The sequence below is a fragment of the Triturus cristatus genome, chromosome 5_2, assembly GCF_964204655.1.
Source record: "Triturus cristatus chromosome 5_2, aTriCri1.1, whole genome shotgun sequence".
NCBI lineage: Eukaryota > Metazoa > Chordata > Amphibia > Caudata > Salamandridae > Triturus > Triturus cristatus.
Window position 1 is genome coordinate 711,629,969 of NC_140588.1, and position 11,344 is coordinate 711,641,312.

At 42.0% G+C, this 11,344-nt stretch overlaps 1 protein-coding gene across 1 annotated transcript in view; it reads left to right on the top strand.

The window, feature by feature from the left end:
* Positions 1 to 10,935, top strand: part of LOC146829164 (uncharacterized) — a 101,679-nt gene extending 90,744 nt beyond the window's left edge. Inside the window, exons 4-5 of the mRNA XM_085607814.1 lie at positions 6,803 to 6,904; positions 10,018 to 10,935. The gene's annotated coding sequence lies outside the window, so the exon portion shown is untranslated. The remainder of the gene's footprint in view (positions 1 to 6,802; positions 6,905 to 10,017) is intronic.
* The last annotated feature ends 409 nt before the right edge of the window (positions 10,936 to 11,344 follow it).

An 11,344-nucleotide genomic window follows, 5' to 3' on the forward strand; every position in this document is an offset into this window, starting at 1 on the left:
TTTGGGCCTTGCTGAAGTTCAGTCAGAGCCCACTTAAAGACTGTGGCCATCTCTCTTCCATAGTGTCCAAACTGATTCTCTAGAGTCCCCCAATACCAACCTTAGCAGTCCCAGGAGAATTTGTAGCAGCACTCCAGATGAATGCTTAAAACATTCTCCATGTCTAACTACATTCTCCATTTTGTTACTTCATCATCATCATCATCGCCTTTGTTGTAAACCTGTGTTTCCAAAACTGTGGTTCACGACCTGCTGATTTTTGGTGTGTCGTGAAAAGTCAGAGCAATAAATAAAGATGCCCTTAAATTCTGTGTTTAACTTGTTTCATTTGCCCTGATTCAAAGAGAGAGTTCAAACTTCAGACGCATTATTCTTTTAACATGGGGATTGGTGTTTACTTTTCTTTCTCTGACTGCAAAGTGAGAGGAATTTTTAAAGTGAACTATGTGACACTGTTGGACATTGTTTTTGCATTACACAACAAAATGGAAATACCTCTAAATAAACTGTATACATCCACCAGCTAGGAACTCCAAAATGAAGCACTTTTTAAAAAATTGTGAAATGTGTGGCAAACAGAGATTTTGATAGGATCAAAACAAATCAAAACACTTACTTGGTTATGCACTAAAGATAAATATTGACAGAGACCCGATTTCTGCACATCATCATTTCTGTGCTATACAGTTTTATCTGTAAAACTGTATATCTGTCCAAATTTAGTGGCCATTTCAGTGGAAAATGTGCTGCCTGTAAATGACAACGTGCTACCAGACAATGCTTTAGTTTCATTCATAAATCGCCCACCACATGTCCAAACTTCTGTTGAATATTCCCCACATATCCCTCAAATTGCTGTTTTCTGCTCAAGCAAAGTATTTTTAGGAGACCAGTCTTTCTAAAAAATTATCATCACCTTCTTTAGTACTCCTTTCATCATCTTCTTTAGTACTCCATACCCCCACTCTTCCCCAGGAGATAACGTCTTCTATTTTTCACATCCAGCACTAATCTAAGGGTAGATTAATGAACTTGTCATGCAGTGCAGCACAGAGTGACAGGGAAAGGGCAGGAATATGCTGTATTTAAGTCAATACAGTGGATTCCTGCCATTTCCCCTGCACTGGTGTCCTTTTTGCAGCTTAACGCCACTGCAGGCACCCTGACACCATGGTGGAAGGGTGCCTCCGTTGCATGCAGGATTGTTTTTGTGCATGTAAGGACACCTTCCTGCACAAAAACAATCTTGCAAGGCATATTCCTCAATGTGTACTGCAGAATCCAGCACACGTGGAAAGAGGAAGTAACGAGGATAAATAAAGATATTTCTCCTCATTATGCCACTCCTGGGAAGGCATATCTTTTTGGCGCATTCCTAGGTTTACCAATTCTTGTAAATATGGGAGTGCATCAAAATCCATGGGCGTTTCATGGGAACAGCCACGCAACCACCATGGAATGCCTTTCCAGTAGAGATTAAGGCAATGCAGTGATCTGCGCTGCATTGCTTTACTCCAGATTTATGGAGCCACTTAGGGCCACACAAAGTGCCCTTGCATGGCTTCATAAATCTCACTTAAGGTTTGTGTCGCACAGGGGGGGCGTGGTTTGCCAAGCAGCGGAATGGCCGCTCTTTGAATGCGCTCCGCCCGCTGGGACCGAAATCCTGCTGTAATCCTTGCAGTGGCGAGCCTAAGACCGACGTCCTCGGACTGCTGAGCTACAGTGGATCCGATCAGTGCTAATTTCGGAACCCACAGGCACTCTGAGGTGGATCTGTGTGAGAGAATGCGGGGCCGTCTGCTGCCTGTGCTGCTCTTGCCCCCTGGGAGTGCTCCTTTCAGGCAGCCCGAAAATCGAGCCCGCGGCTGCTGTGTGGATGCAGGCCGCGAAATGGGAGTGCGGGTGGACGGCCACTGAGCGAGACGCCCTCAACACCAGAGGTATATGCGTCACTTGAGTGACGAAGAGGCTCGCAGTGGATGCCCCAGCTTGCTGCTGCCAGATGGTTGTGTGAGAGGTGAGGAGGTGATCCCCTGCACACATAAAGGCCCGCCGCCGCCATTTTAGAGACCCACTTCACTGCGGCTGCGGAAGGAGACACGGGAACAGTTGACGCCTCAACTCCCTTAAGTTGTTCCTACTGCTGCCAGAGTCCAGTTTCTGCTGCAAGCTGACACAGATCGCGAGGAGTGGCTGTTTGGCTAAATAACACCTACGACTATATGATGATGTGAAAAAGCGCTGACAGTGCTGGAGAGGCGCTATTACTATGTGACGATCTTGTGGGATTTTCAGTCACACCGTACATTGAGGATATGTGGATGGAGAGTCCCCTGAGATTTGGGTGACATTACTACCTGCGAGGCATCCTGAGTCACGACTGGCTGCTGGTGTCTGCCTGGGGGCCCCCCGCGGCACTATCCCTGCTGGTCTACACAACCCCAGCTGTGCACTAGGAACCCCCTTGCATTTCCAGCTCACATACTCTCATATAAGTCTTTACTCCACACTGATACTTGTGAGCATTGCATGCCAAGAGAGGATCACTTAGGAAGAGCAGACGTGTGGGGCACGCTAAGGGGTGCTGAAGAGGGCCTGCATTGTGGCGCGTGGCGCTGGGTACCTTGGGTGGCGTTTGACGGAGAAGAAGACTTATTAGCTGAAGACGCCGGCCCTGGCTTGGTGAGACGTTTGGGAGTGCTGGGTACGCTCTGATTGTCCTCACGATCGACACCATCCTGATTGCCTCTGCAGCATGGGTAAGCAAGATGCTAAACAGCCGAAGCTCACTTTTGACAAACGAGCTACGTGCCAAGCTGAGCCGGCCTCTGTTGCGCAGTCGGACGACCAACAGAACCTCCACGTGGAGGATCAAGGTGAAGATCTACGCACTTTCATGTTGGAAATGCGCTCGAGCTTAAGAAACATAGATTCCAAGTTGGATACCCTGACTGCGCAGCTGGACGCGGTCAAGACCCAGGTGGCTGTGCACGAGACCCGCCTAGATGTCCTAGAAAACCGCCAAACCAAATTCCACAAATTTCAGGTGGAGACCAAAGAACAGTTATTGCATATGGACAAGCTCCTAGGTATCTTCCGTGCCAAGAACGACGATTTGGAGGTGAGGTCACGTAGAAATAACTTACGTATTACCAGCATCCCGGAAACTACCGCCATATCCAAGATGGAGACCTTTGTGACAGACCTACTCCATGAACTGTTCGACCCTCACCAGTCCCCTGTCTTCATGGTGGAGAGAGCACGTAGGTCCTTAGGCCCGAAACCCCCAGTAGGCGCGCCACCTCAGCCGCTACTGGCCAAGCTGTTGAACTATCAGGACCGAGACATCATCCTGCGGCTGGCAAGGGAAAAAGGTCAAGTGTCACATAAAGGCAATACTATTTCGTTCTACCTGGATTTTACCCCTGCTGTACAGGCGGCGAGGCACGAATTCTTACCAGCCAAGCGCATCCTCCTGCAGGCGCAAGTCCCTTACTCCCTCCTTTATCCTGCCAAGCTGAAAATTTCGTACGATGGCGCCGTTCATTACTTTACAGATGCGAAGTCCACCGTGAAGTTCGCCAAACATGTTGGTGGGAAGAGGAATAAAGACTCTCGAAATGTCAAGGCATCTGTGACTGGCCAACTTAGCGATAATGATTGAATTGGGTGCTTTGTGGATCTCCAACCTAAGTGACTGCACTGCTATGCTGCGGTTCCAAGCGGTAACTAATGGGTCTGTGGATGTGGGTTTCGAAACACACAATGATTTGACGTTCAGTTTGTTTGAGGTTGTTGGGGAGGACTTGTAACACATGCCGCAGTACTCCCAGCCACCCTGTGCCAGCAGGGGAGATTACTGGTGTCACTTCGCCCCCATGGGAAGTTTCCCTTTACTATTAAGTGGACTATTGTGTTTAGTTTGTTTTGGGGGGGTATTCTGCAACCTGATTGGGGTGTTGGAGTGGGAGGCGGGTGGTGGGCAGGGATTCTTTATTTGTTCGATGCCAGTATGATTGCGCGATGTTGGTCAGTGTTGGCCTGTGCTTGGGAATTAAAGCACTTCCGACGCCTGCTCCAGATTGATTGGTGCATTGTGGACAAGAACACGCTGCAACACTAAATCTTGTTACGTGGAACATTAGAGTGTTAAATGATGGCAGAAAATCTAGACTTGTGCATACTTATTTATCCAGACACAACATAGATGTGTGTTTATTGCAGGAGACACACTTAAATGTTACACCATCACAGAGGCTGAGGCATTACAGGTGGGGACACGTGTACTCATCTATTTATTCCAACTTTGCCCGAGGGGTGGCTGTGCTGGTCAAAAGGGGGGTGGATTGGCATAAGGGAGAGGTACGCAAAGATCCTGAGGGGAGATTTGTCCTTATCCATGGAGTTCTAGGAGGGATTTCCCTGGTAGTTGTAGCAGTCTATGGTCCGAATGTTGATTCCCCTGAGTTCTTCCAGGATATTTGGACTAGAGTCAGAATAACTGGTTGCAGTACTATACTGTGGGGTGGGGATTTTAATGCGATCCTAGATGATGATATGGACAGGAAGGGTGCGGCCTGTTCCCTACACCCGGCTTCCAGTGCTGCCCTGAAGACTATAATCTTAGATGGAATTTTAGTAGATATATGGCGCAGCAGGCACCCCTGGTAAAAGAGGGTACATGTGTATCTGATCACTCCCGGGGTCGCTTCCCCGTGCATTTACCTGGCACCTCCCGCTGCATGCCCTAATGGATGAAGCCTTCGAAGAAGAGATAAGAACGGACATTACCGACTACTTTACCAATAATACGGGCTCAGTGACTACTAAAGCCTCACTCTGGGAGGCATTTAAAGTAGTGATCAGGGGCCAGTGTATTGCCCGGCAGGCAGGAGTATTTAAAGCTATCCGGGGCACGATCTCGTCTCTTGAGACCCAGATAAAAAAACTTGAGGAGCAATTCTACTCCACAAACGAACCCCACATAGCGCAAACCCTGAAATCTAAACTGTTAGACTTTGCTGAGGAGGCTCAACGTGAAGCTAAGTTTTTGGGGAAATATGCTGAGGCGCGTAGGTATGGTGAGGGAGACAGACCGGGTCGCACACTAGCTGGTATGATTAAACCATCTCAGTCAGCTTCATTCATTCATGAAATACGAACCCCGCAGGGCGACATTGTCAGGGGCCAAGAGAGAGTTTTAACGGAGTTCTCGACGTTTTACTCCCATTTATATACCACTACTCAAGGGCCGTGCACTGAGGAGTTGCAGAACTTTCTTGAGTCACTGGCATTGGTCTGGTTCAACAACAACCATAGAGAATTAATGGATCTCCCGTTTACTGCGGAAGACGTAGCCCAGGTTATAAAAAGCCTACCCTTAGGAAAGGCCCCTGGGCCAGATGGCCTAACCACGTCCTTCTATAAAACGTATGTCGAGGAATTGGCCCCTAAGCTGTTAGCAGTATATGAAGAAGCGCTGGAGGAGGGAGTGTTGCCCCAGTCCATGAGGGAGGCGATCATTATCACGCTCCTCAAACCTGGGAAGCCAGAGGAGGAGCTGGATTCCTATCGGCCACTGTAAATGATAAATGTGGATGTTAAGATCCTAGCCAAATTGAATGCTAATAGGCTACAGCCTATGCTGCCAATCATTGCGCTCCCCGATCAGTCGGGGTTTATCCCGGGGAGATCAACATCTCATAACTTAAGGACAATTTTTTCGGTGTTTCACTATCTACACCCAGACGTGAAAGCCGCAGTTGTGTTTTTAGACGCCACTAAGGCGTTTGATAAGCTCGAATGGCCATAACTATTCTCGACTCTAGGTCGTATGGGGTTCAGCCCGTTCTTTATAAATCGAATTAGGCTGTTATATACATCACCTAACGCACGCATACAGGTGAATGGTTTGCTTTCTGATTCTTTTCCCATTTCGTGAGGCACCTGACAGGGGTGTCCGTTGTCTCCTTTGCTTTTTGCGATTGCGATGGAGCCCCTGGCTGCCCGCATCCGTCAGCACCACACTGCGCGAGGAATAGGGTTCAGTTCCCGAAGCCTACTCATTTCATTATATGCAGATGATGTCCCTCTCTACATTATTAACCCGGAAGAGAACTTAGATCCACTTTCGAGCGAGTTCATTCATTTTGGAGGGCTAGCTGGTATCTTTATAAACTGGGCTAAATCAGTGATATTTCCGCTGACTGACGGTACCCCCCGATGATATCGGAGTTCCCCTTGAGGTGGGAAGCTGAAGCTGTTAAATATTTGGGGGTTTGGATAAGCCGAGACACACAGGAGGTGTGGAGGTTGAATTATGGCCGAGCTATCGTGTGGCTGGAAGAAAAAGTGAAGGTGTGGTCCAAGTTGCCATTATCGCTGGCCGGTAAGATATCACTGGCTAAAATGGTTGTCCTACCAAAGTTCTTGTATTTATTTGACAATATACCGATCCCACTCACTCGGCAATTTTTTTATTCCCTGAAATCGCAGCTGGTTTCCTTGGTGTGGGTGGGCGGTCAGGCATTACTGGTTCTCATCTCTTTTTCCCTTTGTTTCAGATCTGGCTTTATGTCCTTGATCTGTCCCTTCATTCTTGTTTCTCTTTAACTCTTCTTTCATTTCTTCTTTCTTTATATTCTCCTTTCTATTCTATTTCTCCTGTGTTTCCTTCCTCTTCCTTTCTCTATAATTGTACGAGTGTCTATTTGTTTCTCTTCTCTATTTTTTGGCAGTATCTTCATGTTATTCGATTATTGACGTAGGTGTCTTTTTGTTTCCATTGTTGATTTTGCAGTTTGCCATCAATGTTCCTGTACCCCTATCTCTATTCATCAAGATGTTTAATGTTGTCTCATGGAACGTCTGTGGTCTGGGTCATCCTGTTAAACGTCAAAAGGTACTCTCACATTTATCGAAACTTAATTGTCAAATTGCTCTTTTGCAAGAAACTCATTGTAATGATGCTGAATCGCTTAAGCTGAAGCGTCAATGGGTGGGTCATGTTATTTTTTGCCCTGCTGTCAACCGTAAGGGTGGTGTTGCTATGTCACAAATTGTTAAAAATCCAAATTTTATCAACTGAATGTGATATGAATGGACGTTGGGTATTGCTTCATGCCACTATCATTAATAAACACGTCACTGTTTAATATATTGAAGGCCTGGTTAAATCTGATACGGATTTTTGGCATAGTATGAAATTAAAATGGTCTTACATTACTAATCCTAATATAATTGTTGCTGGCGATTTCAATGATTGGCTAGACCCATTTTCTGATAGGAAATCTAATTGTAAATTTAACCTGGATAAATCACATGAAGCATTTCAATCTGCTATTGCCTCTCGTCCATTCGACAACGTATGGAAAAATTGTAACCCTCATACATATGAAATTAAATTTTAATAAGATGTTTATCATACTATGTCTCGAATTTTGGTCTCTAAATCTCTACTCCCTTCTATATAATCATCAGAAATGGGTTCCATTTTTATTTCTGATCATGCCCCTGTTTTATCCTCTTTTGATTTATCATTTGATACCACCAAACATGCTCGATGGAGATTCAACAACTCCTTATTACCTGATCAAACTTTTATTTTAGATGCTACTTCCTTTATAAAATCTTTTTTTTCCTGTTTAAGCAATCTAATGACACCTTTGTTCACAACAATTGAAATGCTTTTAAAGCTTCCTTTAGAGCCTTTACTATTGTTTACACTGCCATAAGGAAAAAGCTGTTGAATTCCCAGTACCTCTCCACTCTCAAACACATTAAGACTCTTGAACATACTTATTTTACTTCTAAATCCTCCTCTCACCTACGGGATCTTATTAAAGCCAAATCTTCTTTTAAAAAATTGGCTACGATTGATGCTTGTAACATCCTACTCAAAATGAAATCTAAATATCATGAGGGTCAAAATAAAGCTGGTAACTTGTTGGCTAATTATCTAAAAGTCAAATTGGACAAGAAAAATATTTGACCTATTCGAAATGACCCTACTAACAATCTACTACACTCTGATTTTGAAATTGTTAATGCTTTTCAATCCTATTATACATCACTATTATACGGAAGATACACACCCCTCTGAATAGGAAACCAATCATTTTTTAACGGTCTCCCTTCTCCTCCCTCTATACCAGACACTGTGGCTATCCTTGAAAAGGATATAACTCTTCAGGAGATTTTGGATGCCATCAAATTTTTTAAGAGACCCAAAAAAGCTCCTGGCCCTGATGGTTTCTCCATTAAACTTATTTCCTCTTTTTCATCTATTTTTGCGCCGCATTTACTTAAACTATTCACCACTTTTTTATTGAAATATAAACCTGAAGGTTCCTTTTTAGATGCTCTCATTGTTATTATTCTAAACCTGATAAAGATCATACCCTGTGTAAAAATTATTGCCCAATTTCATTAATTAACTATGATTGTAAGATTTTTTCAAACATTCTTGCCTCTAGACTAGAAGATGTTATTCCTCTTCTTATTCAACCTGACCAGTCTGGTTTTATTAACAGCAGGCTTACCTCAGATAATGCTAGGATGTTTTCGAATAGTCTTACATTGGATAAAAGGTATCCTGCCCCTCTTGCTGCATTATCTCTTGATGCTGAAAAAACATTTGGCCATATAAATTGGCAATTTATGTTTAAAACTCTTCATTGGTTTGGTTTTGGCACCAACTTTATTTGATTTATCAATCTATTGTATTCAGAACTGCGTGCTTGTCTTTCCGTCAATGGATTTCTAGCCCCTTATTTTAAAATACATAGCGGTACCAGGCAAGGTAGTCCCCTTTCACCTTTATTGTTTCTTCTTTGCCTAGAACCTTTTCTTGAACGTATTTGCCGTAACCCTTTGATAACAGGTTTCCAATACAACTCCAATGAAACTAAAACTATCTGCTTATGTGGAAGATATTTTGTTCTACCTTTCTAACCCCTTGACTTCCTTATCTCCTGTTTTACAGGAGATTGATTTATATTCTAAAATATCTGGTTACAAATTAAACTTCTCTAAAACTGAGATTTTCCTGTAAACTCCTTATATTATTAATGTATGTTCTCTGATACCAATTGTATGTGCTGTCCATCTAAGATTAAATATTTCGTTGTTTGGTTCTCACTGACCATTTCCCACACTCTCACTCACAATTATAGTGCACTAAAACTTAAAATTCAGAATTCACTCTGCTCTTGGTCCCCTCTTCATTTATCCTGGTGGGGTAGATTGGACACTATTAAAATGATGATTGCGCCTCTTATTCTTTTTTTACTTTCTATGCTACCTTTCAAAATTCCTAATTATTATTTCTCTCAAATTAATTATTTCCGGACGAAATTTCTCTGGAATAATAAAACTGCCTGTATTGCTTTATCCAAATTAATTAAACCAAAAAATGAAGGGGGTGTACGTTTTCCTAATTTTAAACTATATCATACAGTTTTTGAATTAGAGAAATTTATGCTTTGAATAGACAATATCAAGATTCCCCTATACCCAGCTGGATTAATTTTATTCTCTATTACATGAATTTTCTTTTTATTATATTATTTTTATGAGTAACTTCACTTTTATTTCCAAGCATCCTATCTTAAAATATCCCCAGCATCTATTACATTCATTGTTCACCCTTGGCTCTAATTTTTACCAATCTTTCCTTGCCTCTTCTATCTGGTGTAATAAATGTATTACGTTTTGCCATAAATCATTCTATTTTAAACATTGGAAAGAAAAGGGTATTGTATATGTTCATCAATTAGTCTCTCAAAATTCTGTTATACCCTTCACTATAATACAAGAACATTATGGTCTACCTTCTTCTTACTTATCCTAATATTCCCAATTATCACAGGTACTTCAATCTTTTTTATTAATCAAAAGCTTTCCTGTTGACTCTACTCTGTTTACTCCCTTGACACTTTTATACAATATTGCCTTTGATTCTAACCCTAAGGCTTCTTTCATATATAAACACTTATCTGTTTCTATTTCCGGCAGACTTAAATCCTCAATTGAAATAGCATGGGAACAAGACCTCTCTATGTACCTCTCGACTCAAACAATGGAAACAAGACCTCTCTATGTACCTCTTGACTCAAACAATGGGATAAATGATGGCACAAAATGTTTACTACCTCCAAAGCTGAAAATGTTACTCAATCCCTATTTTTCCTATTCAATAGAGTTGTTCATACACCTGTTCTTATTCATAAAATCAATCTTTCTACTTCACCTCTTTGCTGGTCATGGCTTTCATCTAATGGCACATTACTTCATTTAATATACTATTGCCCTAATGTTTTCAACTTTTGGAAATCCATTTGGTCTAAATGTTCTAAGATATTTCAGTGTCATATTCCATTATCAATTCAAAATGTTGTTCTTGGAACTATGTCTGAGTATTTACACAACAGCTCTTCAAAATCGATGTTATTTGACCTTTTTATTGCACTTGCTTTTAAGGTTATTCTTACTTGTTGGAAAGATAATTCCAAAATATGTTAACACAGTGGAATTTGTTTTGTGATGAACATAGAATATCTACTATTTCATCTACATCGTTATCTCAGAAAATTAAATCGGATTTACTCTGGAAACCCTTTACTACTTTCTTATCTTCGCACTCCTCTTTACCCGAATTTCTATTCATCTACCTTTTTTCTTCTCCTTTTTCTCTCCTTCTTCTAATCCTCTCCTATCCCCTCCTTCTCTCCTTCTATTATTATTTAAAATATAAAAGTGACAAATGTTAGACATGTACTCTGCTCATGTTTTACTTACCTTATACCATAAGATTGCATTTTACAGTTTTTTTTATCGCAATATTTCTGGTTTATCCCTTTACCTTTAAGATGTGTATTTTTGATATGTTATTTTTCTTCTTTTCATGTTGATTCCAATAAAAATTATTTAACAAAAAAAAAAAAAGAGTTCACGTCCGTGCCTGTCTGCATTTGAGTGGCTTGCTTCACGTAGGATTCTTCATTAAATATCCTTACATTTCTATGGCTTCAGTCTTACTGGTTTGGTCATCGCTATAGTCTGCCATCTTATCAATTACGTCTGTTAAAATGCCAATGCCCTTTGTTTCAAAATTCCGAAGAGATGACAAACTCTCTTATCATGAACCTCGTGTGTTACTCCAAATATAAAGCTGTTGGAAACATTTTAAACCGACATTTTCAAACAACACAACTATCACTCTCTCCAGTACAGAGAAGGAAGACGCTAAGCCAAATGGCATTCTACACACACCAAATGATGTCATAAAAGCTGTGAAATCTTTCTGTTGCTCATGAACTGGATATGATGGCATGTTGAGCCA